Raw genomic sequence first — 26,818 nt, forward strand, 5'->3', positions numbered from 1 at the left:
TAGCTAATGAAGTCAGGTAACTAATGAGCAAATGAGGACAGGTTCCTTGTCTCCTAGTCAATATCAAAGGAATCTGGTCCAAGAGGGCAGGGACCATCATGCCCCCCATAAGGAGAGTTACTATTCCTGAGTACACGTGTGCTGACGAAGGTGAGGTCTCTCCTTTACCGCTCACATCAACCCTAGGAGGAAGGTGTGCTCACCATCCTCATCTTACTGATGAGGATTTTAAACAAGGAAGTGATGTGACCTGATTTATATTGTCAAAGGCCCTCTCCAGGTCTTTGTCCAGATCCCTAAAGTCACTTCCTGCTGTGTGGATAAAGGATCCACAGAAGCAAAAGCAGAAGCAAGGAAAGCAGTTACAGTGTTTGTAGTTGTACAGGTTATGAGGTGAGTAGCAGGGAGAAGACAAGGGGACTGATGAGAGATGCACGGTGGAGGTGGAAAACACAGGAATTCGGATCACTTGGATGGGGGTTAGGAAAATGAAGAACTTGAGGAAGTCTCCTGGGTTTTTGAACTGAGCACATGTGGAGTCAACCGCAGTGGGTTCAGTGGGTGGGATGGAATCAAGAATGCAGGTGTGGACAGGTAAGGTCGAGAGGTCTGTGAGTCATCCAAATGGGCTTACAGGTAGTTTTTTAAGGTCTCCAGTTTTCAGGGGTCACTCTTCCATTTCGATGAACAGTCTGAAACATTCCTCCTCCACGTGACCACACACACGTGGATGAGTCATTTTCAATTTCTTTCCCTTGTTTTAATGCCACTCCCTGAAGAATGCTTACTGATTTGTCCAAATCCCTACAGGTCACTTCTTATCATCTTTAGACATTAGTTTATCTTGCTTTGCCTCCAGTGGAACTTTCTACAGCATTCAAAGCACAACATCAAAGTTCGCTTTCCCAGAGTTAACACCATGATCCATCCCATCATTGGTGCATGAGAACCAGACTCACCTCCTTGTAAGACAGTAAGGTGCCCCTGCCACTGTGTGAATGCAGCAAGCCCTGATGAGAAGGCCCATCTCCCATTTCACCACAAGCTCACAAGCACTGGGTAGTAACATCTTCGCCAAGTGAAAAGTGAATTATATTTTAATTGGCATTGCAAAATATATCTTTTACAATGCAAAGCACAGTATAAACTCAAGTCCAACACATAAAGTCAGCTGACTTGCACACAGTCTACATGGTGACAATGTTTAGGACTGTAGGGATAAAGTGACATTCACTGGGCACTTGCTAACTACCAGGTACTCTGATAAACACTTTATATACCTCAGTTAGCCCTCAGAGTCACCCTCTGAAGTAGCTGCTGTTATTGTCCTTTTCCAGACAAGGAAGCAAAGGATGAGAGAGATGAAGAAACTTGCTCTTGGACTTATGGCTACCAGTAACAGAGCCAGGATTGCCCCACTGCTAAGGCTGGCATTTAGACTCTCGGTCCCCCTTCTGCCACTCACATTAGTGTGACGTGGGCATGAGATGTCCTTTCTACTCATCTTTAAAAGGTTGGAAACACACAAGGTTGGGAGAGGGAGGAGGGAAAGATGAAGAGGGAAGCAAAGAAGGAAAGAAGAAGGTGAAAGCCCTTGATTAACAGTGAGCTGTGTAAATATTTCATATTCTGATTATTTTCACCGAAGACACTAATTCAAGTGAATTCTGGGCAAGGCAGTCACTGACTGTGGGTATGGAATCTAAGCCTGATCACTTCCCACTCCTTGGAAGTCTTTGTAAAAAGAACGAGACTGGTCATCCCTTAAGAGCCGATGGAGCTAAATGATGTGTCATGTTTGGGGTCAGTGTCCAGCCCCTACTCTCTTGATTCCCCCTTCCCTTGTCCTGTCCCTGTCACCGGCCAGGCACCAGGTCAGCAGGTCGCTGCAGCAACAACCTGCTGCATCTACGAGCAGAAAACCCTGTGGCTGCTCAGGGTGAAGGCTCAGCAGCCAACAGTGGAACTTCACTGAAGTTGGGGCAAGGTCTTTGGTTTTCTTTAGATCTTGAGTCTGTGTTTATTAACCAATCTCATGCACCAGGGAGTAGAATTCTCAGGGAATGACCACTCTATTACCTGTTCCACAAAAAAACAGCAGGGAATTTTGCACTATTCTCTCATTGATACATTTAGGATTGATCTTAATTTCAGATGGAGCGGGCAATGGCGTCTGTTTTATTTCAAGAGTAGTAGGAAAGCATTCCTTCTTCCCCCACACAATTCTTTCTTCCCCAAACCCATCAAAGAAGATTAACTTGCTCCCATCATCAACTCATTCCTTCAGAGTAAGCTCTGACCTCTTTCTGAAGAACACTTTGAAAATACAAACCCAATGATGGAGATAATCCATTAAATCTCTACGTCCTTCTGTAAACGACCATCAGACTGCTAATTTTAATTATTCAATCAATCAGGAGGAAATCACCTTGACTCTCTGTGACTCCATTTTCTCAGCCTGGAGTGGGAATAGCAGCTGTTGTCAAGATTAGATGGCACACCCCACATTCAGGGCACCATGCCTGGTACAAAGTCAACACTGAATCAGTGGCAGGTGGTGATGCTGGTAGGAATGCCAGTAGCAGCAGCGGCAGTAGAAGGAGTTAATATTGTCTATGTCAGAAGAGATGAGGAAAGATCAGACCACACTGTACCTGGAAGGGAAAGGTGTGTTCAAAGGAAAGGTAGAAGACAAAGTCACCAACTGGGCCATTTTGCTGAGAGTGATCCTTGTGACCATGTGGTAAACAGAAAGAATGATACTGATACCAACCACCAACTTAGTATGTGCCAGGTCCCAGGCACCTTGCTTCATACATTGAATTCATGCTCTTTGGATCCTCCTAAGAACTCAGTGAGGTAGGTCCTACTAATATCCTCCATTTATGATTGAGGAAACTGAGGCTCAGAGAATGAGGCAACCAGTCAGGAGGCAACAGAGCCAGGAGCCAAACCATCCTTGTCTGCCCCCAAAGCCCAGGGAGTGAACTCTGCACTGCCCCCTGGGAAGCGTATTGGTTTCGAGCAGCCCATTCTGCACCCCCTCCACATAGAGGAGGCTGAGAGGCGGGGGGAAGGGGAGCACACTCAGCTCTTGTCTTTTCAAGGTCTGGAGATCATGGCCTTGCAGCAAGCAGACAAGCCCCAGGCCAGGCAGGGCCAGCCCTGCTATCTCCTTTATTTCATCAGGCTGCTGGCGGCCAAGCACAGGAAATTAAAAGCAACTCATAGATCACAGAGCGAGGCACTAAGTGATCTCAGACAGAATCTGTCCCCCTTCCCTCCCCCTTCTCTTTCCTGCAAGAATTTGGCTCTTAGCAATTGGCTGCTGAACTTCTGCAGGGAGCCAAACTGTTCTAGTTGTCAGTACCCCAGAGGCAAATAAGGAGGTTCTGCCCTCAGAGGGCTCAGAGTCTGGGGAGCAGGCCCTCACAGTGGCAGCTGTAGTGTGTGTGTGTGTGTGTGTGTGTGTGTGTGTGTGTGTGTGTGTGTGTGTGTGTGTGTGTGTGTTGTGCAAGGAGACACAGGAAAGAGTGGTGGCCTCTACGGGACAAACTGAGCTCAGAGGTGAAGGGAAGCCCAACTGTATCTTCATACCTTCTTGCATGTTGAACTTTGTACCAGGTGCTTGTGTTAAGTATTTTTACAAACAATACATAGAGCAGCAACATCTCCTAGCTGAGGTACCCTGTAAGTGTGGACATTTGCTATTTCTGCTTGCCCAGCATCCCTTCCTCTGAGCTTAGGCGAAAGCACCCCCTTTCCTTTCTTTGAAAAGTCTCCTCTTATTCTCTCAGAAGACAGTCAATGATGACGATCAATGACTCCATGTTACTGCAGCCAAGTAGGGAGATGGATGGTAGCACATGTGACCCAGACTCCTCCATAGGACTTCCTCTCTCTGAGGTCTGATCTTGGTGGGAACCTCACTAGCATGGCAAAAAGCTGGGCTGACTCACCTCCGTGGGGATGCCTGAAGAGGTATCCTCTACTTCCTACTCAGTGTGACCTGACTATTCAATTTTCTCTTCAGTTCTGTGAGCTACACAGAATCCACCTAATAAAGTCCTTTAGTTGTTTTTTAGCCAAAATCCATTTCTGTTACTTAAAACCAAAGAACCCTAGTGAATGCTGCTGTTCTTTGAAGGTCAAATAAAAAATTGGTTTGAAACCCCATCCTACACGTGATGCACAATACTCATTCCTACCCACCCTTCTGAGGATATCTATTACCTCTTGTCTTAATCACCTGCTTCCATTGAATTATTTTAGTTTATAGATAATCTCACCATCCTGTGTGAGCTGTTTGTGCCAATACAAACAAGAAACTCAGCAATTTTTCTGCAATTTCTTTCTTTTCTCCTCCCACCAAGACCCACTTATACAGGGGTGTGTGTAAGTATGTGTGTCTCTTTACTGAAGACAGAAAATTTACAACACTCATACACAAAAAACACGCAGTCAAAAATTACACATCCCGGGCTTCCCTGGTGGCGCAGTGGTTGAGAGTCCGCCTGCCAATGCAGGGGACACGGGTTCGAGCCCTGATCCGGAAGGATCCCACTTGCCGCGGAGCAACTAGGCCTGTGTGCCGCAACCGCTGAGCCTGCGTTCTGGAGCCCGCGAGCCACAACTACTGAGCCCATGTGCTGCAACTACTGAGGCCCACACGCCTAGAGCCTGAGCTCCCAAACAGGAGAGACCACCACAATGAGAGGCCCGCACACTGCAGCGAAGAAAAGCCCCTGCTCGCCACAGCTAGAGAAGGCTCACGAGCAGCAATGAAGACCCAACAAAGCCATAAATAAATAAATAAATAAAATTACACATCCCTGTTCTTAAAATTTCCACTAATGCAAATTTCAACTTCCAATATTCCCCTGCTGGGTCCTCTCCCTTCTATTTCCTCTCTTCTTTCAAATTCCTTCTTGCAAACTCCCTATTTATTTTTATGCCAAAAAATCAGTTCTCTCTTCATCACTTTGTCCCTGCCAACTTTGTCCTCAGGGTCCCAAGATAGTTTTCCTCCAAAAAAGAATTCTGTGGCCAGGTGTTAACATAGTTCCACCCTATTACAATGATTTCTACAAACAGAATATTAGAATCAGGACAAATGACCTGTTCCAGCTCCTTCCAATAGTAAGAGCAATGATTCTGGGCTCGGGAAGGGTCACAATCCTTCCGTCTACTTTATTTCATGTTGAATTAGATGGGGCAATCATCTTTGCAAGAACTCAGGGCTCTTTCACAGGCCACATTCATTTCTACCCAGAGGCAGAGAGCCCTCTGAGGAAGGGAAGCTGTGGGAATCAGAGCCACAGCGGGGCTGAGGACGTGGCCAGGGACCAGCAGTGATTCTGGACAGGGTAGGTGTCTGGTTGGTGCCTGACTTCTCTCTCTGCTGTTTCCCATGTTAGTTTGTAAGCATAAGCCGATCACTAGACACTCAGCATCCTGAGGACGTAAGATCAACATGGTATTTACTCACCATGGTGCCCACTCAAGCAATGATCTTGGTGGTATCTGCATGGTGGGTGCTTGATCAACACCTGCAGAATTAGCATACTCATTCCCCAGAACTCATCCTTCTCACTAATGACTCATTCAATAAACATGTATTAAATTCCTTCTCTGGACCCAGCAATGGGGACAAAAGCAAAATAAAACCCAGCTCCTGTCTACAAGCATCTAAAAATCTATTGGGGGATCTATAGGGACGAAACAGGCAGTTATTCAAAAGTAGGTAGGTTCTGGGTCATGCGTCCACTTTTCAAATAGCTGTTGAGCATCTTCAATATAACAGGCTTTGTCAGTTACTTGAGATTCAAGGGAAATAAGACACATCTCTGAAAAGAAATCTGTGAGTTTTAGTATGTGTTGGGTACCTGGAGGGCAGGGAAAGTGGGCAGGGAAAAATTCACAAGCACCTAACACAATGCCAAACACACAGAATCCCCCAGCAAATATTCATTAAATGAATGGTGACTAAAACATAATTACAGAATATGATACATGCCACAGCAGAAGCAAAAGGGTATTGTGGTTAACTGCTTGGAAATCAGAGAACATCTTTCAAAATGTGATGGCACCTGAATCTTGCCTGAGCAGGAATGTGTGTTGAGTGGACCATGAGTTTGGTGGGGATGATGGGGAAAAGTGAGGGATGAAGTTGGAAAAAAAAAGTCTGGGACTGTGTTGCTGATGGCTTTGTATGACATACTAACAACTGAAAAACAATCAGCCCTGTCTTCTAGGCAGGGCTCTGAGCCTCTATGTATCTATGTTTTCACAGCAGAAAGTAGAAGGCACCACTCATCCACTTGATAACAGAGTAGACAAGAACATAGGGTTTAGAAGCAAGCAGACCTAGCTTCAAATCCCAGCTTTGCCACCTTTTTAATAGTGAGATGCTGGGCGAGTAACTTAACCTCTCTGAAGGTCAATAGTTTCATCTCCAAAACAGGAATCATAACACCCACCCCAGAGGAGTGTTGTAAAAGATCAATAAGCTAATGTACCATAAAATAGAGTGCCTGGTTTAGAGTGCGTATTTTTTAAATTAAATGGCTGTTTTGTTATCACTATTGTAACAATTATTACTACTGTCATTATGTTTGGAATAATGTTGCTTCTCATCCATCCCCTACTGCCTACAAAGAAAGTTAACTGTGAGGCCTACCTTTTCCAGATCGGTCATCTCAACACAGCAAGTGAATTTAGATCAATCATTTGATGGGAGGTGTGATTACTCACCAAGAGAAATCCTCCAAGAGCATGTGACCCAAGTTCTCTCAGTGTACCATAAGGAGACTGAGGCTTGGCCCTGGTCCCACAACTGCTTGGAGAGAACTGGGTGAATCCCTGAGTCTCCAGACCTCTATCCGGTACCCCTCTGGGTACAGTTCACTGCCTCCCAGTTTACTCTGTTGCTGTGGAGACAGGGCCAAGATTAAAATCAGCCTCAAATGCCAACCCTCCAATTCCAAGTCCTCCTCACCAAGCCCCCTGTGTAGGGGCTGCTTTCCTCACACTCTCTGCAGCCCCTACAGGCAGCTGCTCAGTGTCTGAGAATAGACTCTGCCCCTGAGCCCTCCTGACCCCTTGAGGAAGACGTGAGAGGCCCCGCTCCACCAGTGTCAGCTTACAGTGGGAACAAGGCCTGGGGACACGGCCAGAGACAGGCCGCCACCAGCAGCGTTACTGCTTCCCCAGGCTCTCATCCCCAGCACAGATGGCTGCTGCGCTGGCTGGCTGGCCTCCCCACAGCATGGGCTTGTTTCTCACCGGCAGGCCTCAGCAGGTCACTCTGGAGTCAGCCATCCTCTGGCAGGTACTCAGGCTCCCGTGGCTTCACAGAATTCCCCCCTTGGTCTGGGGTCACTGCTCTCCTCTGGATGAGAAGCCCAAGGGGAGACCCTCAGCAGGACAGGAATAGCTCAGCTTTTCCTGGAGCTCCCCCAGTAGTTCTCCAAACCCTTCCCTGAGGGCTCAAATGGCCTGGACAAGCCAAGCTAAGTGCCAGGCTGCTATTCTGTCCCCTTTGTGAAACTCAAGAACTTGCTATCCCACAGTCAAATTAAACAATTCCTTATGCAAAAGAGGTTATTTTCTGCATCACAGATCCCTACCCGCAACTGGCCTGACTTACTGATAGCCAAGCTGTAGACTGGCCAAGGCCCCGTGGGAGTCAGCGGCCTAGCCAATGGGACTCTCCTGGACTGGATGGTGACTGGCCAGCTGAACCAATCAGATCCTCCTTCATGCCCTGCTTTATTCCTATATACATATTGGGACCTTCTATGTTCCAGGAACTAGGCAGGGTTCCAGTGATACAAATGTAAAAGGGGCTTTGTAGATCCTTTTGCCCTTAGTAGGAACTCAGTATATGACTCTATGCCTTATCAGTAACGTTGACTGGCTGTCAGATTTTGTGGTGACATATACACGACTCATTTATAAGGTAGCCGTTAATTTAAACAAACCGATCAATTTATTAGGGGGCCTGACTTCAAGAGGAGCAGAAACCAAACCCAATCTGGCTTAAGGAAAAACCAGAATTCGCTGGCTCATATCTTAGAAGGTCAGGAGTAGTATGTCCTCAGGAAATCAAATGATGATATCACCTCTCCCACCCTTCCCCCTCTCTCCTCAGCCCATATCTCAGCTCCCTGCTTCTCTCCATGTGTTGGATTCATTCTCTCCTAAGATGGAAGAGCTTTATCCACACAGCAGGAGACCAGGCAGAAGCACCTCCAGGCTTCGTCAATCCAGATTAGCAACGCCCAAGGAGAAAGAAGATTTCTCTCTCCCAGAACCCAAGAGTAAAATTTCAAGAGAAGGACACCAATAAACCAAACTTGGATCACGTGGCCACCACTGAGCCAACTGCTATGGCAAGGGAATGAGATACTACGATTGGTCGAGCTTTGGTCACATGACTCTCCTTAGCCCCACCCCGCCAGAACCAGATGCTGTGAAAGAGGAACAGTTCCTGAAAGGGAGTGTGCCCTTTCCACGGGAGAACGGAACAGATGCCGAACAGGATGGAGGGGAGAGGGCAAGGGAGAAATGTCTGTACACCACAAAGAATAAAAGAAAAAGGCCATGTTCTATAGAAGAAAGAGTAGGGAAGGCTTAACCAAAGAGCAGTTAGCTTTAAGTTTGTTTCTAATGGCCAGCTGCTTTAGAATATAGAAAGCATGAATATATTTAAAAATATATAACAGATTGGCAACTTTTATAAGACATATAAATGTGGTGATTCATCCCAGAGCTTATTCCCAAGGGGACAGAGGACAAACCAAATATCTTTTGAGGGGAGTAGGAGAATCCACATCTTTTGAGTATCTGCTGGGGTGCTGGGCCTTGTGCCTCCACATTACTCATGAAGCTATAGGGCCATCCTACGAGGCAGGTGCTATTGTTTTCCTCCATTTTCAGGAGAGGAAAACTGATGCTCAAAGAAGTTTGAAAAAAAGAAATCATCTCACTGGAGGCCCCACAGCAAGTAAGCAGTAAGAGCCGGGATGCGAACCCAAGTTTATCTAATTCCAAATCTTGTGCTCTTTCCACAAGTCCATTCTGCCAGCCAAAGGCAAAATATAGCCAGATGAAAGGTGGAGGGGCAAACAATGAGTCCCTCTTCTATTTATAGACAGAGAACAAAATGAGACAGCCCCAAAAGGCAGAAGTGCCAAACAGCTTTTCCAGGTCCTTCATGAGGACATTCTTTGCTCCCAAAATGGTGATGGCACTCAAAAGTAAGATTACACGTTAAGAAGTGCTGGCAACGGCCAGGAGAACGTGACCAAGAAAGAACAATGGATTCAGCGACCCAGAGGTCATGAGTGGCCAGCGAGAGGCTGCTTCAGTGGAGGAGTGTGTCCGGACCCCATATTTAAAAGGAATTAGAGCACGTAACTGGTCTAGACATGGAGGCTTCAAAGACTGACCTCATCATTTGAAAAATTTGGCAATAAATGTGAAGATATCTGCATGTTTTAAAATTACAGGGAAGCAATGACTGAAGGAGAAGGGTTAAAAATTCAGATTTTGATGAAAACAAGTGTTTACCTTATTTACAGACTGAAAAGTACTAGAAGGAATATGCCATTAACAACAGAAATAAAAACCCAAATTAATTTGACCAGCTGAAATCCTAGGCCAGGGACACAGTGAGTCTGAACACAGTTCTTTGTTGGTTTGTCTTCCTGACACTATTTTCCAGTCCTTTTCTGTGGGTGCCAGGTGCAGCCTGTTACCACATAAGGTGCCATATAAAGGGTCCGGCCTCTCTTACACTTTATTCCTCTAGATGCAGTAGTTGATTGATTTGGTGTGACTCAAGCCAAGTCAGCCAGTCCCTCTCTAGGACTGACATATGGATGTTAGGGAGAACAGTCCTCTCTCTCCACGAGGTTAAGCTGGGATCACACAGCAAGGGACAGGTACAGGCAGCTCCCAGACTCATCAACCCAGATTAGCTGGGCCCAAGACAAAAGAGGACTTTTCTCACCCAGTATTCACACATAAAATCCAAGAGAAGGCATGGACCTTGTGAAGGGAGCCCATTTTTAAGAGAATGAGGCCAGCCCAGAGAAGGAGAGAGACAGACAGACAACATCCTTCAAAACTCTGAATTCAACCACATTTCCTCTCCATCCTAGACTCTCCCCCTTTTTTTAATAGAGTTTGAATTGAGCTTCTGTAGCAACCAAAGTAAAGCTCACTAACATAACTCTCATCCAAGCGTCAATTAACAGGATGGGGTGTTCTGTGAATAGAAATGAAAATTATGACCTGCCAGAGCCACTGAGAATGAATATAATTAAAAAAACAAAAAGACACGGGTCCCTGTCCTCAAGGAGTTCATAGTAGTGGCAAGTTCTTTTGCTCTCCTGCTGTAAGTAGGAAACCTCTCAGAAATGTGGGTACTGTACTATCAGTGTGTGTGTGGTCGGGGGGATGACAGGAAGAGTCTTATAGAGTTGCAATCCTCTTCCAAAAGAAAAATAATAATAGCCAAGCTAATGATTGAACTTGACAAATACACAGAGAAGCCAGGGGGGTGGTACACAAAGCTTTGTATTTGAGACACCTCAGGGCCTACGGAGCCCCTCAAGGGGGCTCTAGAAGTCTCTTCTCTCTCACCTATCTGCTGCTCTTTCCTGGGGCTCCCTTGTCCTCTCGGCTGTGAGGGCCCCTCTGCCCTCCTTCCTGAGCTCCCAGAAAACCAGTTCCATTCATTCCCATGAGCAGCTGGAGGGAGTCGAATCAGATTCCCTTGAGGAAGAGGCTTCGGGTCACTTCATCAGAAGCCTAACAAATTTTTCTCTACCTGATAATGCCACCTCTCCTCTTGTAGCACCTCTTCCAGGAGATATTCCTCTGCTTTACCAAAAACATTCTCCCAAAGAAGAGGGTTAGAAAACAGAAGAGAATTGGAGAGGGATGAATACTCAGGCTCGTCCTTAGAAGTCAGCCCCCTGAGAAGACCACAAAGTGAAGAATTCTGGTCAGTCCCCCCTCCCTGTCACCAAAAAACAATGCCAGCTCTTATGCTTGGCACATTGCTTACAAATGATAAAACCACACTTTACACCTAATAGATATCATTTTTTAAAATCCTACTATAAAAGATTTTTTTAACATACATAAAAGACCTACAATAAGGAGAGGTTTTAAATTGATAGATTTCATTGGGTTATAGAATTATCTTCAAACTCAAAGACCCCCTGCTCTGTCTCACATATGTCTCACATAATAAGGATAAAACCTCTGTGGTGGGCCATTTGGCAATGTGTTTCAAAAGCCTTGAAAATGTTCATGTTTTTTGATCCCGCAATTTTAATTCCAGAGCATGGCCTCTCTGAGCCTCAGTTTCCTCATCTCTAAAATGAGGGTGATAATAGTAGGTACCTGATAGGCTGGTTGTGAAGATTAAATGAAATATATGTAATGCCTTAGAATAGTGTCCAGCATATAGTTATATACTATATGTGTTAGCTAAGTAAGTGATCACAGATAGGAGTAGAAATACATCTCAGTATTATTTCAATCAGCAAAATTTTAGAAAAATGTCTAGTAATAGGTAATAGGCTAAAAATAATTATGGTGCATGCATAAGATGGAAAACTACACAGCCACTTTTAAAAATCATGTCATAGAAGAATCTTAATGATTTGGGAAGATGTTCATAACGTATTGTTAGGCCAAAGAAAACAAAATCAGGTTTCTTTTTTTTCTTCTTTTTTTTTTGTGGGGGGGCCACGCTGTGCAGCTTGTGGGATCTTAGTTCCGTGACCAGGGATCGAACCCACACCCTCAGCAGTGAAAGTGTGAAGTCCTAACCACTGGACCGCCAGGGAATTCCCAAAATCAGGTTTCAAATGGTATAAACAGTATGATCCAAATATAAAAATAAAAAATACAGGAAATACTTCAAAGTGCTACTGGCAAGTATCTGTAAGTTGATTGTTCAGGCTTGCCTGCACACTGGAATCACCTCTGAAATTTAAAAAAACACTAACGATACAGGACCCCATCCATAGTAATGCTGATTTAACTTGGCCTGGGATGTTGTTGCCTGGGCCTCAGGATTTTTATTTTCTTCTGTGTGCTTGGTTTCTTTCTGCAAACTTTTTTCCCGAAATTTTCTAATATAAACATGTATCCCTTTTATACTTAGAAATTAAAACCATAAATGCTATCCAAAAAATTTCAATTACTCCCAAGAGTAGCTGACTAAGCAGCTATGCCAGTCCCTGGTTTACCAGGTTGTTTTCTTCCAGGGAGGGCTGGGATGGGACAGCTAGGGGAGCTGCAGTTGGCAGAAGACTGAGAGTAGGCAGATTCAGAGCATGAGTCACTGCCCTGCAGAGCAGACCTGGGAGGGGGCGCTCGACGGCGGTGTTGTGGGGGGGGGCAAGGTGAGGATGCTGGACACTTGAGGGGCTGGGGCAGGAGACAAAGAGCCCATGGCCAGCTTTGCTAGCTGAGCAACTGTGCACAGACAGCTCTGTTATTTATGGCCCTTCCTGTCTGAGGCCTTGCTCGGTGCCCATTGTGATACTGGGGTTTCATTTATGTATGTCAGAAACATGCTTTCTCTTTTTCAGCACAGGCTTTTGGTAAGCACTGAAAGGAGAGGGCACAACAAGGAGAGAGGAAGCAAAGGAAGGTCCACAGCTGCTAAAAAAATGAAACTGACAAAAAGTCCAGGGCTACTCGTATTTTTTTCTCTCTGTGTCTAATATTAAACGTTTTGGGTCTGATGATTGAGCTTCTTCAGCCAGTATAGCATTTTTTTTTCCATTCATTCAGCAAGTCCTTATTGAACTCTTACTATGTGCCAAGCCCTGTGCCTAGTACTTTTCATCATGTAATTCTTATCTAGAGCTTTAAACAAATGACCCAGGTGCTGTGGTTAGCTTGCCTTGTACAGATGAAGGATTTGCAGCTCAGGGAAGTTAACGGCCTAAAATCGCCCAGCCAATGTTACTCATCACCATCATCATCAGAATGGATGGCTACCATTTACTGAGCGCCTCCTCTGTGCCAGGCACTATACTAAGAACTTTATACTCATTTTTCATTAACCAGCCCACTCCCTTACCCCACTCCACCTCCACCCTGCCCCCCAACAATAGCCCTATAAGACAGTGGTTATTATTATCCCCAATTTACAGGAAAGTAGGCACATAGAGGGAAATTTACACAGCTTTTAGGCAACAGCAAAGGATTTATATCCAAATGTCAAACTCCTGGGCTCTTATTCTTAAGCCCTAAGTTATGCTGCTTCCACAACTTAGTGACCAAGCTTCAGAAGTCAGGCCACCGCAAAAAAAAAAAAAAGAAGTCAGGCCAGGCTTGATGCCCTCAGTAGGCAGTATATTAAATGTCCATCGACAGATGAATGGATAAAGAAGATGTGGCACATACATACAATGGAATATTACTCAGCCATAAAAAGAAATGAAATTGAGTTATTTGTAGAGAGGTAGATGGACCTAGAGTCTGTCATACAGAGTGAAGTCAGTCAGAAAGAGAAAAACAAATACCGTATGCTAACACATATATATGAAATCTTAAAAAAAAAATGGTACTGATGAACCTAGTGGCAGGGCAGGAATAAAGGCGTAGACATGGAGAATGGACTTGAGGACACAGCGGGGAGGGGGAAGCTGGGGCGAAGTGAGAGTAGCATCGACATATATACACTACCAGATGTAAAATAGCTAGTGGGAAGCAGCCACATAGCACAGGGAGATCAGCTCAGTGCTTTGCCACGACCAGAGGGGTGGGATAGGGAGGGTGGGAGGGAGGCTCAAGAGGGAGGGGATGTGGGGACATGTGTATGCATATGGCTGATTCACTTTGTTGTACAACAGAAACTAACACAGTACTGTGAAGCAATTATACTCCAATAAAGATCTATTTTAAAAAAATAAATAAAGATACATCAATTAAAGATGTTCACCTGTCTTGGCCTGTTCTCAGTACCTGAGACTGCTACATCCTACAAGCAAATAGTGTGAGAAGCTGGAAATCTACTCCAATCTAACTTGCTTTTTTTAAAAAAACTCTAATTCTCCTTTTAACTACTATCTCAGGCATGTGCCCATTATCATCCGAAAAGCTGTGGCAGAAGAGAATTATGGGAAGATGAAAGAGAAGGCAAGAAAAGGGCACCTGCTGGTTGCCACGGTGAAATGTTCACAGGAAGCAGAAGACAGCCATTAGCATTCAGTTTAATGGTGTGTTTAGCCCCATCCATAACTGGAAGTGTGTTTACTGCTTCGTATTTCCTTTGTGACAGGGAGCCACAAATCTCATTCTCCATATTGAGAGCAAGTTAATGGTTCGAATTATGCATCCACTCACACTGTTCCTCAGCCAAAGGATGGGGCAATCAGAGTTCCCCGCTTACCCCAGGCTGTGCAAGCAGATACCTCGAATCCTGGTCCCAAGTGGTTATTGATGACCCAGAACTGCTAGGGATGTGGCCCAGAGTACCACCACACTGAAACTGAAAAGCCCCAGGAACACTTCATCCCAATGCTTTCCATTTAAATGGCACTTTACAAGCTGTTTATCTACCCAGCACCCTGCAGTGTTGTCAAGCTCCACTGCCCACACACTGCAAATGGGGATACTGAGATAAAGGTACACCACCTGCAATGTGAATCAGCCCCTTCCAAGGAGGAAGTGGAAAGGTTCCTAACCATGAGGAATTTGCTAACCCCCTCCTGACCTTCTTCTGCTGCTCCGGTGGTCCTCAAGCTTGGAAACCTGTCAGAACCACCTGCGAAGCTCCACCTCCATCCAAGATCAAGAGCATCAGAGTCTTTGGGGGTCAGACCAGGCATCCCTAGCTCATGAATGCTCCTCAGGTGATTCAGATGTGCAGCAGGGAGTAAGAACCACAGCTCCCATCCCTCCATGGTTTCCACTGCCCCTGACTTACACATCTGGCATTTTACTCCCCCTGCCAAACAGACATCTTCATCAAGCCAGAGTTTCCGGAAGACAGTGTGGTCTGGTGGTTAGCATGTTGCTGCTGAGGCCCGGCTGGCCTGGGTTTGAATCCCAGCTCTGCCACTACCTGGCTATGGACAAGTAACTCAAACATACTGGGCTGCAATCGTCTCATTTGCAGAACCAGGATGGGAATAGTGGCTGCCTTAGAGGGCTGTCAAGAGCATAAGGTTCCAGCACACACTTAGTGTTCAATAAATGACAGCCATCACCACAGGTAACCGCGATCTAAGCCATTTCTTATGGAAAATGAGGGGAAGGAGGGCTGTCCTGGCCCAGTGGGTTTCCATTGTGGGCAAATGAAGCAACGCCCAACTTAATATTCTCAAAGCACAGTTTTCAGCACGCAGTGGGAGGATGGATTTTCCCCTTGTTTAGAGAGAGGCCTGACAGCAGCAACAAGGACCTCAGACTGTGTATTTGAACACAGTCTGAACAACCCTGCCCTTCTCTTTTCAGGTCCTGAAAATACTGAGGCTGGGTATTCAAAACACCCAGATGTAAACTAGGGGAAAAAACAAACAAAAATGAAAAACCATCAATCACCTGGTTTGGGGCAACACAGATAGATTCAGATAACTGCCCTGATTTTCCAGTTTCCACATAGGCATATAGGTTCCTCACAGACAATAACAAATATGCATTGAGTGCTTGCTGTACACCAGAGCCAAATTGTTCCCTTCCACACGTTGTCTCGTTTAATTCTCACAATAGGCCCCTAAGACAGATGCTATTTTAAGTCAGCGACCAAGGCTCAAATAGGTTATATGATTTACCCAAGGTTACACAGTAAGTGGCAAACTTGGGACCTAAAATCTACAAGCCCCAATCTTAAACAATATACTATACCCCCTCCCAGGTTTCTGTTGGGCAGAGTAAATACATGGTGATCACCCCATGACCAGTGGGTTGTAAAGCCTTACCTGCAACCAGGCACCAATCCCCAAAATCCAGCTCAGCAGCCTGACTGTCACCTACCTCCCCACACTCCCTGCTCCCTTTGTTCACTGAAGGGCCTTTGGGAAATAATAACAGCACATTTGCACAGAGGTATTGGAGTCCCACAGAAATATCACATTACCTGAGGACCCCCCCATCATCACGATGTCAGCTTATGAAGCAATATCTCAACCTCTGCTTGCAAGACCCTTCAAAGCTAGTTCCTACCTCTGATTACATTCCTGTCCTCCAAACAATCCTGTAGGTAGCTGTGTTCCCATTGCAAAGAAAAGACAAATGCAAGAAGGAGTGAAAAACTAGGGACAGAAAAGAAGCCAAGCACTCTGCCTCCTAGTTGTTCTCTCTCTCTTCTTTTTTTTCTTTGCCTCTGTTGTACATCTTTAGGGAGGTGATATCATATATTGTAAGAATGGCAAATAGACAGCACATGTACCACTACCACTAGACATCCCATCTCACCCCTTGCAGACATTACTAACTGATCTCAGCATTCTTCCCACTAAGTCAGGAAACTGCTTCAGAATTCTTCTAGCTAAAGGGCTCCTGGAAGCAACCGCCAGTCAATTAACGCTGGCACTGCAGATAAAGCATATTCTATTCCTGGCATAGTGATTAAGAGCCTATATACTTTGTCAAACCCATATTAGAATCCCAGCTCTGACTGTGTGACCAGGAACATGTTACTTAACCAGTCTGAGCTTTAGTTTTCTTATCAGTAAAATAAAGATTGTCATACTTCCTTGAGAGAACTATCATTAAGAGGAGAAATGCATATACATCTCTGGGCTCCTTGCCTGGCGCAGAGAGAGTGCTCGGTAGACGTTATATATCTACCCCATTCCTTAATGAACATTTTTTGAGCATTACCATGTACTACCCTGCCAGGAGCTGGAACTACAGGAATGAACAAGTTAGATAAGGTTCCTGATCTCATGGCACATTCTAGTGGAAAGAGCAGGGGTTTTTGTAAATAATTGCTTATCAAATAATTTCAGCTTGTGATAAGTGGTATGAAAGAAGAGGGCTGAGTGATGAGATAAAGAACATCAGAATGGGGTGGGCAGCAACATGGGGGGAGTCTCAGACGCTACAGAAAGTTTCACCCCTCTCAAGTGCCAGCCCCTGAGTCCCTGGCAGAGGAAAAAAAAAGTGGAAATGGGACCAAGTGGTATTTTGAGGCACTGTGATGTTAAAGGAGGCAGGTTATTCATGGTGCCTCTCCCCGCCACCCTCTGGCCCTCTCCTGTTTGATTGGCTCTAGCCCCAGGATGAGAGAAATAGAACACTCAGTGCTGTATTCATGTGCTCTGATGAGGCCCCTTTTAAGTCCCAGCTAATCTGTTGCAATCAGCCTGCAATCTGCAGTGCAGACCCAGCTACCCCAGCAAATCAGCCCTGGCCCCCTGGAAGCCAGCCTGGCACATGACCCCCTTCCTCTCTCATCCTCCCTCTCCCTTCCCTGCTCCCACCTCCACAAGTTCCTCTCTCCACTTTCTCTTACCCTCCTCCTCTACTTCCCCATGCCTGTGGGTGCACAGCCCTCTGAGGCTCTGCAGCCCCTTTGACAACTACTCGCTGCAGGATTGGATTTCATTCCCAGGTATGGGCTCGACAGCCCGAGACAGAGATAAGAATCAATGCCCAAGAAAGGGACATCTTAGGGAGATGTAGGTCTGGGGGCCACCAAAGGGTGACCCCTAAAGGTATGTGTTCATTCAAAGGAAGGCATAACCAAATAATAATCACCTGCATGTGTGTGATGCTTGACAAATCATTTTCATAGCATCTTTCTTCCAGCAACCTTGAGAGGTTTTAGGCAGGTGGGGAAACTAGAAGCTTAATAGTACCAAGTCTTGCTCAGGGCTTTTCAGCTGGCCAGTGGAAGAGCCAGGACCAAAACCTGTTTTGTTTTGTTTTTTAAACAATCCCTTCCCCAACACACACACACTCAAAAATCCAGAGTTTTCTCCCGCTGCATCAGTCAGGGTTCTCAAGGAATTAGTTCACATGATTGTGGAGGCTGGCAAGTACAAAATCTCTAGGGCAAGCCGGCAGGCTGGAAATTTAGGTAAGAGTTGATGTTACAGTCTTGACTTTGACATCCATAAGGCAGGCCACGCAGATTGGAAACTCGGGGAGGATTTCTATGTTACAGTCTTGAGGCAGAATTCTTTCTTCTCTGGAAAACTTCAACTGATTGGATAAGGCTTGCTCATATTATGGAGGGTAGTCTGCTTTCCTTAAAGTCAACTGATTGTAAATGGTAATCATATCTACAAAATACCTTCACAGCAGCAACATCTAGACTGGTGTTTGACCAAACAACTGGGCGTCATAGCCTAGCCAAATCTACCATTAAAAATTCACCATCACATTCTCCTTGGATCATTTTCATGCATCATTTCACTTAATCCTCACAATAACCTATGAGGGGGCTGCTTTGCATTTTACAGATGAGGAAACCAAAGAGATATCTCTTTATCTCAAAGAGATAAAGTCACTTACCAGGTCTCTCACACAGCTCAGGTGACTAAGCCAGGACACCACCTCCCATTACAGAGACTTCTCAGGATCCCAATTTATCCCTAAGGAAGGCAACAGTTTACACCTAATGTCAGATAACTATAAAATAATGAGACTTGCATTTGGCATAAACATATCAGAATTTATACACAACGTAGTGAAGTGATCCTGAAAGGCATTCAAGCAATGCTTCACTTATTTATATTTTAGTATATGTGCTGCCGAAGCGAGCACTTCACTTATTTACAGATGCCTCTCTGGGCCTTCAAGACATTTAAGGGATACACAGAGACTGTCTGGAAGAATACATACAAAACCTGGAAGGAAAGCTGGGTGGCCGGGGGACAAGGATGGGAAACAAGCTTTTCACCGCTTACCCTATAGTGCCCTTTGAAATGTGAACCACGCAAATGTGTTGGTTACTCAATTAATGAAATTAAAAATAAATAAGTAAAAAACACAACAAAAAAATTGTAAATGAGCCTACAAGGACCTCAGCCTCATGACTGCTTACTTGCACTTTGCTCTAGACACAGAAAAAAGCATGAGGCAGGCAGCCGTGTCAGCCAACCTGTTCATCAACACTCAGCTCTCAATGACTCTGGCTTCTTCCAAAAATCAGAACCACTCTTAAAGAATGAGGATTTGCCAGCAGTGAGGATATTCAAAGAATCTGCTTCAGGCTCTGAAAACAATTCCAGGAGGAGTTTGAAAATCCTTTTGAGCAAAAGCAGTATCGTTGGAAAAAGTGTGCAACACCCCCAAGGTGATGCTTTGAAGGACAAGAATTCACTGGGCTGTGTAAATTCAAGTTCCATTCTTTTTCTTTTCTTTTTTTCTTCTTCTTTTTTTTTAATCTGTCACACTACAGTCTTCAAGTACCTGATCAAATACCACATGAAAGAATTAGACCAGAATTGCAAAATCAAATCCCTTCAGGCTGGAGGCATCAATATTGGAAGCTCTCAGGGAATATGATAACAGGGACTTGTGGAGACCACAGGGAAAAGACCCTGCCTGCCCGCCTGAAGCACCCACGATCGACTGTATTTAAAACAGTGTGCTGGGCCATGATCTCATCTCGGGCCAGATTTGGCCATAGTCTACCATTTTACCGCCAATGAACTAAGGATTTCTCTTTAGCACACGAGAGAATTGAAGCCAGCAGAGAGTTACAAGGAGGAAGCTTTCAGATCGCTGTAAGGACTATAAGTTTAAAAAGGAGACAGCAGGCCCAAAATGGAGCCACTTATACTAATCCCAAGTCACCAAACCGAGACATAATACCTAACTTAATTACAGTTTCAACCTCTTCCAGGAGTGGGATCTTAAACCAGTCAAGACTCTTGCTGTCCCATAAAGGAAGGTGATTTTGCCACAGACAATCCACTCTTTGCTAGTAACTTGTCCTGCCCCCTTCTGCCTGTAAAAGCCTTTCATTTTGTACAGCTCTTCAGAGCTCCTTTCTTTGTGCTCGATGGGAAGCTGCTCAATTCATGAATCACAAATAAAGCCAATAAGATTTTTAAAATTTATTCAGTTGAATTCCTGCTTAAGGATTGGATCATGTGATCCAGGCCTGTGCAATCATTGTAATTTTATCCCAGGGGGCCGCAGTGATTGGTTCAGGGATGTGCACATGACATAAGGTGGTGCAATCAGAGTGAGTACAGATACCTGTATGGTAGTTTCAGGAAAACAACCCTCTTTTCCACTAGACTTGGACATGGAAGATGTAGATATAGAGATGCTGGCAGCCATTTTGCCACCATATTGAGCCTAAAAATGAAGAATACCTGGAGGACAGAGAATGTAAGAGATGGAGAGAGACTGGGTCTAGAGCCTCCAGATCAAACTTTCTCCGGATTTTTCTGTTATGTAAGATAATATACTATTTTGCTAAAGTCATCCTGAGTTGTGTTTTCTGTCATTTATCACCAAAATAGTTCTAATGAATATATGTGCCAGTAGTAATGTGTTCCTTTGGGTTTGAGAATTAAGAGATTCTAAATCTTCCAAAATTCCCCATGAGGATGTAAACACTTTGGGGAGGGAGACTGATAGAAGGGGAAGAATCTAAGACTTATAAAGATGGCAGGGGCTTCAGGAAGTTCCTTTTCAAAAACCCCAGCGATTTTCAAGTTTTAGTTCAACAACAAAATGCTTTCTCAGAGAATGTCATGCACAGAATCCTAGATAGACGTGAAGCTATCTTTTCCTGCTCATTCCACTCTGGTTGCACAAGTTCAGTGGGAGTGCCAGTAGGCCTTTCCACATGCTGTTTCTACTATCTAAAGACTTTTCCTGCTCACCATTTTCCCCCACTCACCCTAAGCCAGTTCACTAAATAAACTATCAACCTCTGGATAATGCAGCTTAAACGTCACGTCCATTGAGATGCCTTCTCTGAAGTGTGAGGTTGGGCACCCTGCTAACATGCTCCCATATCACCCTTTACACCCCCACTATAGCACACAGAACATGCTGAGTTGCAAACTCACATCTTTATCTGCCTGCCCACCTGGAATTTGGCTCTGAGGGTACTGATTGTGTCTTGCACACTTCCATGTATGACATATATCATGCCCAGAGGTATTTGATAAATGGATGAGTGAATAAATGGATGAATGTGATCTTGTGCCCCCAGGAAGCAGTAGCCATCTTCTTCTTCAGATCAAAGGTCATGTTTTAACCTCAGCTCAGATGCTGAGTTACAGAAGTCACAATTAAGAGCAGTCGTCCCTACCTGCCCACAAACTGTCCTTCCCCACTCTGTGTGTGACAATTCTACTTGAAAGTTTCATTTCTTTGAGTTAAGGGATAGCAGTCTCTTCTCTAAGCACAAGCATCCTTTGGATGAGTGACATCAAATCCCGTTAGGATGTAAGCTCCATGAAAGCAGGGATTTTCTTGTCTCTGTTTTGTACACTGAATAGTGTCTGCCCATAAGAGGGGCTGTATAAACCTTTGTTAATAAATACATGAATCAGAGAGCATTCAAGTTTGAGGGAACTTAGAGAGCAGATTGTTCAATGATTTCCAAAGGACTGTTCAATTTTAAAGATTCACAGCGCACATTAAATAGTAAAAGCTGGGCTTCCCCGGTAGCGCAGTGGTTAAGAGTCCGCCTGCCAGTGCAGGGGACATGGGTTCAAACCCTGGTCTGGGAGGATCCCACATGCCGCGGAGCAACTAAGCCCATGCACCACAACTACTGAGCCTGTGCTCTAGAGCCCGTGTGCCACAACTACTGAAGCCCGCTCACCGCAACTAGAGAAAGCCCGCGCGCAGCAACGAAGACCCAATGCAGCCAAAAATAAATAAATAAATAAATTTATTTTTTTAAAAAATAGTAAAAGCTAATAATTCCTGTGGTAATGATGCCTGTTTAAGTTTGTTCAGCCCAGAGTTTCCTAAATTTATTTCACCACAGAACATGTTTTTGTTTGTTTGATGGCTTTAGTGCAATACCTATTGACATCCCATGAAACTAATGTTCCAAGCAACACACTTTGGGAAACGCTACCCTAGTCCAATCTGCTCATTTTTAAGTGGAGTCAAAATGGTTTACATCTATACAATGTTTGTTCGTTTTTTTTAATTTCAAAGGCTTGCTTTGGTACTATCTCTTTTAAGCCTCACAAAATTCTGAGAGATCACTGAGATAATATCCCTGTTTTGAAGATAAGGAAATAGAGGTCCAGAGGTTAGGGATTTGCTCAAGGTCACACAGCTAGTTAGTGACAGAGATGAGAAGAGAACCCAAGTCTCATATAAATCCAGTTATCACCAATGAACACCTTAGCAGGTGTCTAGCCAATCTTTTTCCATACCAGGAAAGCATGTTGAAAGCAGCATCTTTCTCAAAGGAACCCGGAATGGATCATTTTTGCTTGAGGAAGACAAATATTCAAGAATAACAGAATTCTTGTTAAGAATTTGGATTGATTTTCCTCCTTACTGACAACCTCAAAATATTAAGGATGACCCCAAGAATCCTGCTTACCCTTACTGTCTGTCACATGCATTCTTCAAGCCCAGAGGTGGCACCTTCATGGCATACATGCCATCCCGGCCCCTCCCTTGACCTAATTCATACCAGCCACTAAGGCTGGGCATGGCCTGAGACTTTCTGAATCAAGCACTTCAGGCAGCCACTATGGACAGATCAGAGCTGGCCCCAAGTTGAAGTCTATTTGGCATCTTTGATTCTTCCTTCTATACTGCCTCCTCAGGCCAATGGACTCTGTAAAGGTATTCCTCAAAATGTCAAGCAGGGTTTCCTTTTTATTTGCCTGGAATATGCATCTTTCAAATTTCAAGCACTGATGCTTATTCTTATAAGAATAAAGTGATACATATATAAATGAAAGAGCTTTGGAACCAGAGAATTATACTATTAAAGGCATTATTATTATGGTTATTGCTCTTTTGATTCATCTGTATAGACTAGTGCCAGCATACTTTATCTTCCTACTTCCTACTTCTAATTTAGGTCCATGTGTTCTAACTATTAGATGCTCCATCCCAAGTAGCCTCAAATAATTTTTAAAAATCAAAACTAAACTGAGCATCATTTTAAATAGGCCCTTGTTTAGTGCAGCATTTATAAATGTTTACTTAAAGTAAAGGGTAACTAGATACAAGCTGAAGAGCAAACAACACTCAGTTGAATTCCAACTATCATTGGATTTAGTACCTCCTTTAGACCTGGACAAGAGGGGCCCTGCCCAGGCCCCTGCACTTTAGAGAGGCCTGTCTGCTCCCTCCTCTGACCACACCTCTCCCCATGGAGTGAGGACTCCCAGGGCCCTAGGGAACTTGTCTACCTAGCTCCTGCACCCACCTCTTTCTTGCCTAAATAGCCCTGAGTTCACTTCTGGGACCATGCAGACCTCTTACCCAGGGTCCACTTTCCTGAGAGGGTATGGATGTTGCTTGGTGTAGGGCTGGGTGTGCACTCACCTGCACTCAAGGTCCCTTGTGGTTCAGGATGGAGAGTGGAAGAAAAAGAGGGGCACCCAAGTCAGACTCTCCTTACCCCACCATGTTCTACAGGGGAACTCCTCTGAGGTGTTCAAGAATTCCCAATTCAAAGCCGGCCTTCCAGAGCATTATGAAGGTCTACTTATCAAGGTAGGAGGATGGAATATATTTTATTTAGCAGTCTCCTGGCTTGGTTTACACATTTTTAAATATTCATACATATGTAAGTGAACCTCTATTTGCAGGTACTCTCACTCTGGGCCCAGAAAATCTTAAACATGGACCTGATTGGAACTTTTTGTACCTTTTAGTTTTCAAGACAGCCTTACCTGATTTTTTTAAACGTGATCTGTCACTCAAGGTCAATCTGATGTATAATCCTAACTCTAAAGGGAACATGCAGTGGTAGTTCTGTCTCAACACTGCACTCAAATAGGCATTCATTTATTTACTGAACACCCAGAAGATTCTTCAGCTTTATGAGGGCTTTAAAATTTATCCGATGGTTTACTTTTTTTTCAATCAAATGCTATAACATAGGTAGAAATCCTTGTAAACTGCAAAGTGCTATTCAAAGGTAAGGGATTTTTATTTCTGTCTTTCAAAAAAAAGATCTTACAGAGAGGACAGGCTATGATTTCCTTCATCACTATATGACTGGGGTTGTTAGAGATTTCATTTGTGATTCTAATCAGAAGCATGGAAAAATGAATGACTTTAAAAACTACCCTGGTTTTCCCATGTTCTTCTCATAAATGTGTTTATTTGGGGTCCTTATCACTGAGGAAACACACTTGCTTAAGTTAAATGATTTTAATTTCACATCCCACGGGAGAATGTATAGAAAGCCACAAGCAGTACTAGCAAATGTATAGCCTTTGTATGTTTCCAAATTTCTAGATTGTCTCCAAACATCCGGGCAGGTGCTCAACTTACCCTGAAGCCTGGAGGCATATCAAGGCTGAGGAGAGCGCATCACTGCAGAGCAAATCAGTCAAAACTGACTGAGAGCCCTTGTGAGTTTCCAGGGGGCAGCAGACTTTGCAGACTAGGAGAGCCCAGGATAGAAGGAAAGAACTTCGCTAAAGAGTTGCTTCTCAATTATCCAGGCAGTGAAGCATAGGAAAAATAGAAACCTGGGGAGGACACAAGTTTTATTCCAGTTGAGAGTTCCTACCCTCTTCTTCCACTAAACCCTTCTAACTCAGACACTGACAAGCAGGCCGTAGACTTGAGAAATTGCATTTCGCAGAACCAGTTGCTGTCTATTGATCTCTTAGGGCTCTTGGTTGGAACAGATTTACTATTTTATATATTTTTATTGAGCAGCTACTATGGACCAGGTTCTATTCTGAGCACTGGGAATAATGGTGAATAAGATGAATATGGTCCCAGCTCTCATGGAACTTTTTTTACTCTTTAAAGAGTGGCCTCGGGCTTGCCTGGTGGTGCAGTGATTAAGAATCCGCCTGCCAATGCAGGGGACACAGGTTCGAGTCCTGGTCCGGGAAGATCCCACATGCCACGGAGCAACTAAGCCCGTGTGCCACAACTACTGAACCTGCACTCTAGAGCCCGCGAGCCACAACTACTGAGCCCGCGCATCAACTACTGAAGCCCATGCGCCTACAGCCCATGCTCTGCAACAAGAAAAGCTGCGGCAATAAGAAGCCCGCGCACCGCAGCGAAGAGTAGCCCCCGCTCGCCACAACTAGAGAAAGCCCGCATGCAGCAATGAAGACCCAATGCAGCCAAAAATAAATAAATTTATTTTTTTAAAAAGTGGCCTCTTTGAGATTCCTTCTCTAAAACTTCACTTCTCCACACTTAACTCCTCCCCACCCCCCCCCAAAAAAAATTTTTTTTGACAGATACCAGAGTGCTACCAAGGAAATAAACAAGGAGGTGTAATAAAGGGTTGACTGGAGGGGGCACTGTATTAGTCTAGGTGGTCAGAGAAGGCATTTCTGAGGATGTAAGCTCTGAACTTACACTTGGATAAAAGGAGTAGGCAGGCAGCTCTCTGGGGTGGAAGCCCTTTCAGAGTGGCTGAATCCTGCCTATCCTCTACTGTGCCTACCCAGCCCACGGGAAACACATTCATCCTGTCCCACAAATGACACAGGACTGTTGCTGCCACTGCTCCCCTCCCTCCTGACTCCACATCGCAGACAGTTCCAGCCAGCCTCCTGCCTGCAGAGTGTTCTAGGCAAGGGGATGCACCCTCAGTACCTCCAGATATTCATTCTAGAGTTCTCTTATTTGTCTGGAAGTGGTAGTGGTGGGGGGGAAAACCAAAGTGCTCTCCTAAGACATCCCCTCTGTTAACCCCATCTTCTCCAATTTCTGGTCTTCCTCTTATGTAGGCTGGAAGTAAGCAACAGACAGGAGGCACCATTTTTGCTGACTCTTAGTAATTCTCCAGGGATGAGTCTAGTGTCTAGCACATTTTTTTCCCCAGAAATCATGAATACTTATCACTCACTGCCCTCAACTCTGGGGACTTAGTTAAGCCTCTGAGAATACAATGAAAATCAATTTAACATCCTGGTACATTGGTTGATGAGCTTAGAAGCACTCGATTTTGTTCCATCAGTCATATCCAAGAAGTAACAGGATCTCCTTTCCTCTCCAAGAGAGGTGACTTCCCATATGGACAAGCTGGTTGACACCTTGGGGCAGGGAGAGAGATTAGGCTCTTCCTTGGATGTCTGACTGGTGTCTCAGCAGGAACGAATGCCGTCTTCCATTAGTGATGTCTGCTCTGGGTTTGGGAAAGACAGTTGAGGCTCAAGTACCATGTATTTGCTATCCCTGGACTAGGGTCTTATATTTGTAAAAACCTCATGTATTGATAGCCTCAGTAAATGCTAACCTCTGCTGGACCATAATGAAGTCCCTTCCAGACTAGCATGAGAATATGAACCACTCCATCACTGTATATTTTTCTGCACCATTCATGTTAATGAGATTTGCTTAAATAGACAGATATAAATGTGCATACATTTTCAGTCTTTCTCCAGGGGAAATGTGTTTGGGGGCATTTTATCTGCAGAATTGGATCTGATCCAATTCTGGGCCTTGCCAGGTAGTTACTTAGGGAAAATTGAAAACAATTCTGTGCTATGTAAACTTTTCAATAAGCTGAACATCCCCTCACAGAAAGGTTACCCCTGCCCACTGTCCCATGAATGTGCACCATCGTCCGGACCTGAGACCACATGGTCATGACAGCATCCAACCAATCAGAGCTTGGCACCAACCTGGCTGCCTGCCAAGCAGACACCCATTGATGGTTGTTCATGTCAGTGAT

At 44.7% G+C, this 26,818-nt stretch overlaps 1 protein-coding gene across 24 annotated transcripts in view; it reads right to left on the bottom strand.

The window, feature by feature from the left end:
* The window catches only part of ADRA1B (adrenoceptor alpha 1B), a 633,734-nt gene that overhangs the window by 495,300 nt on the left and 111,616 nt on the right, over window positions 1–26,818 (bottom strand). For 22 of the 24 annotated variants that reach the window (XM_049708459.1, XM_049708460.1, XM_049708476.1 and 19 more), the window contains one exon: window positions 18,502–18,581. The exons of 1 other annotated variant lie outside the window; for it this stretch is intronic. The gene's annotated coding sequence lies outside the window, so the exon portion shown is untranslated. Of the gene's footprint in view, window positions 1–7,284; window positions 7,391–18,501; window positions 18,582–26,818 lie in introns of all 24 variants that reach the window. One more of the 24 variants, XM_049708462.1, reaches the window with a different exon arrangement.

This window comes from Orcinus orca, chromosome 3, assembly GCF_937001465.1.
Source record: "Orcinus orca chromosome 3, mOrcOrc1.1, whole genome shotgun sequence".
In the NCBI taxonomy this organism is placed as follows: domain Eukaryota; kingdom Metazoa; phylum Chordata; class Mammalia; order Artiodactyla; family Delphinidae; genus Orcinus; species Orcinus orca.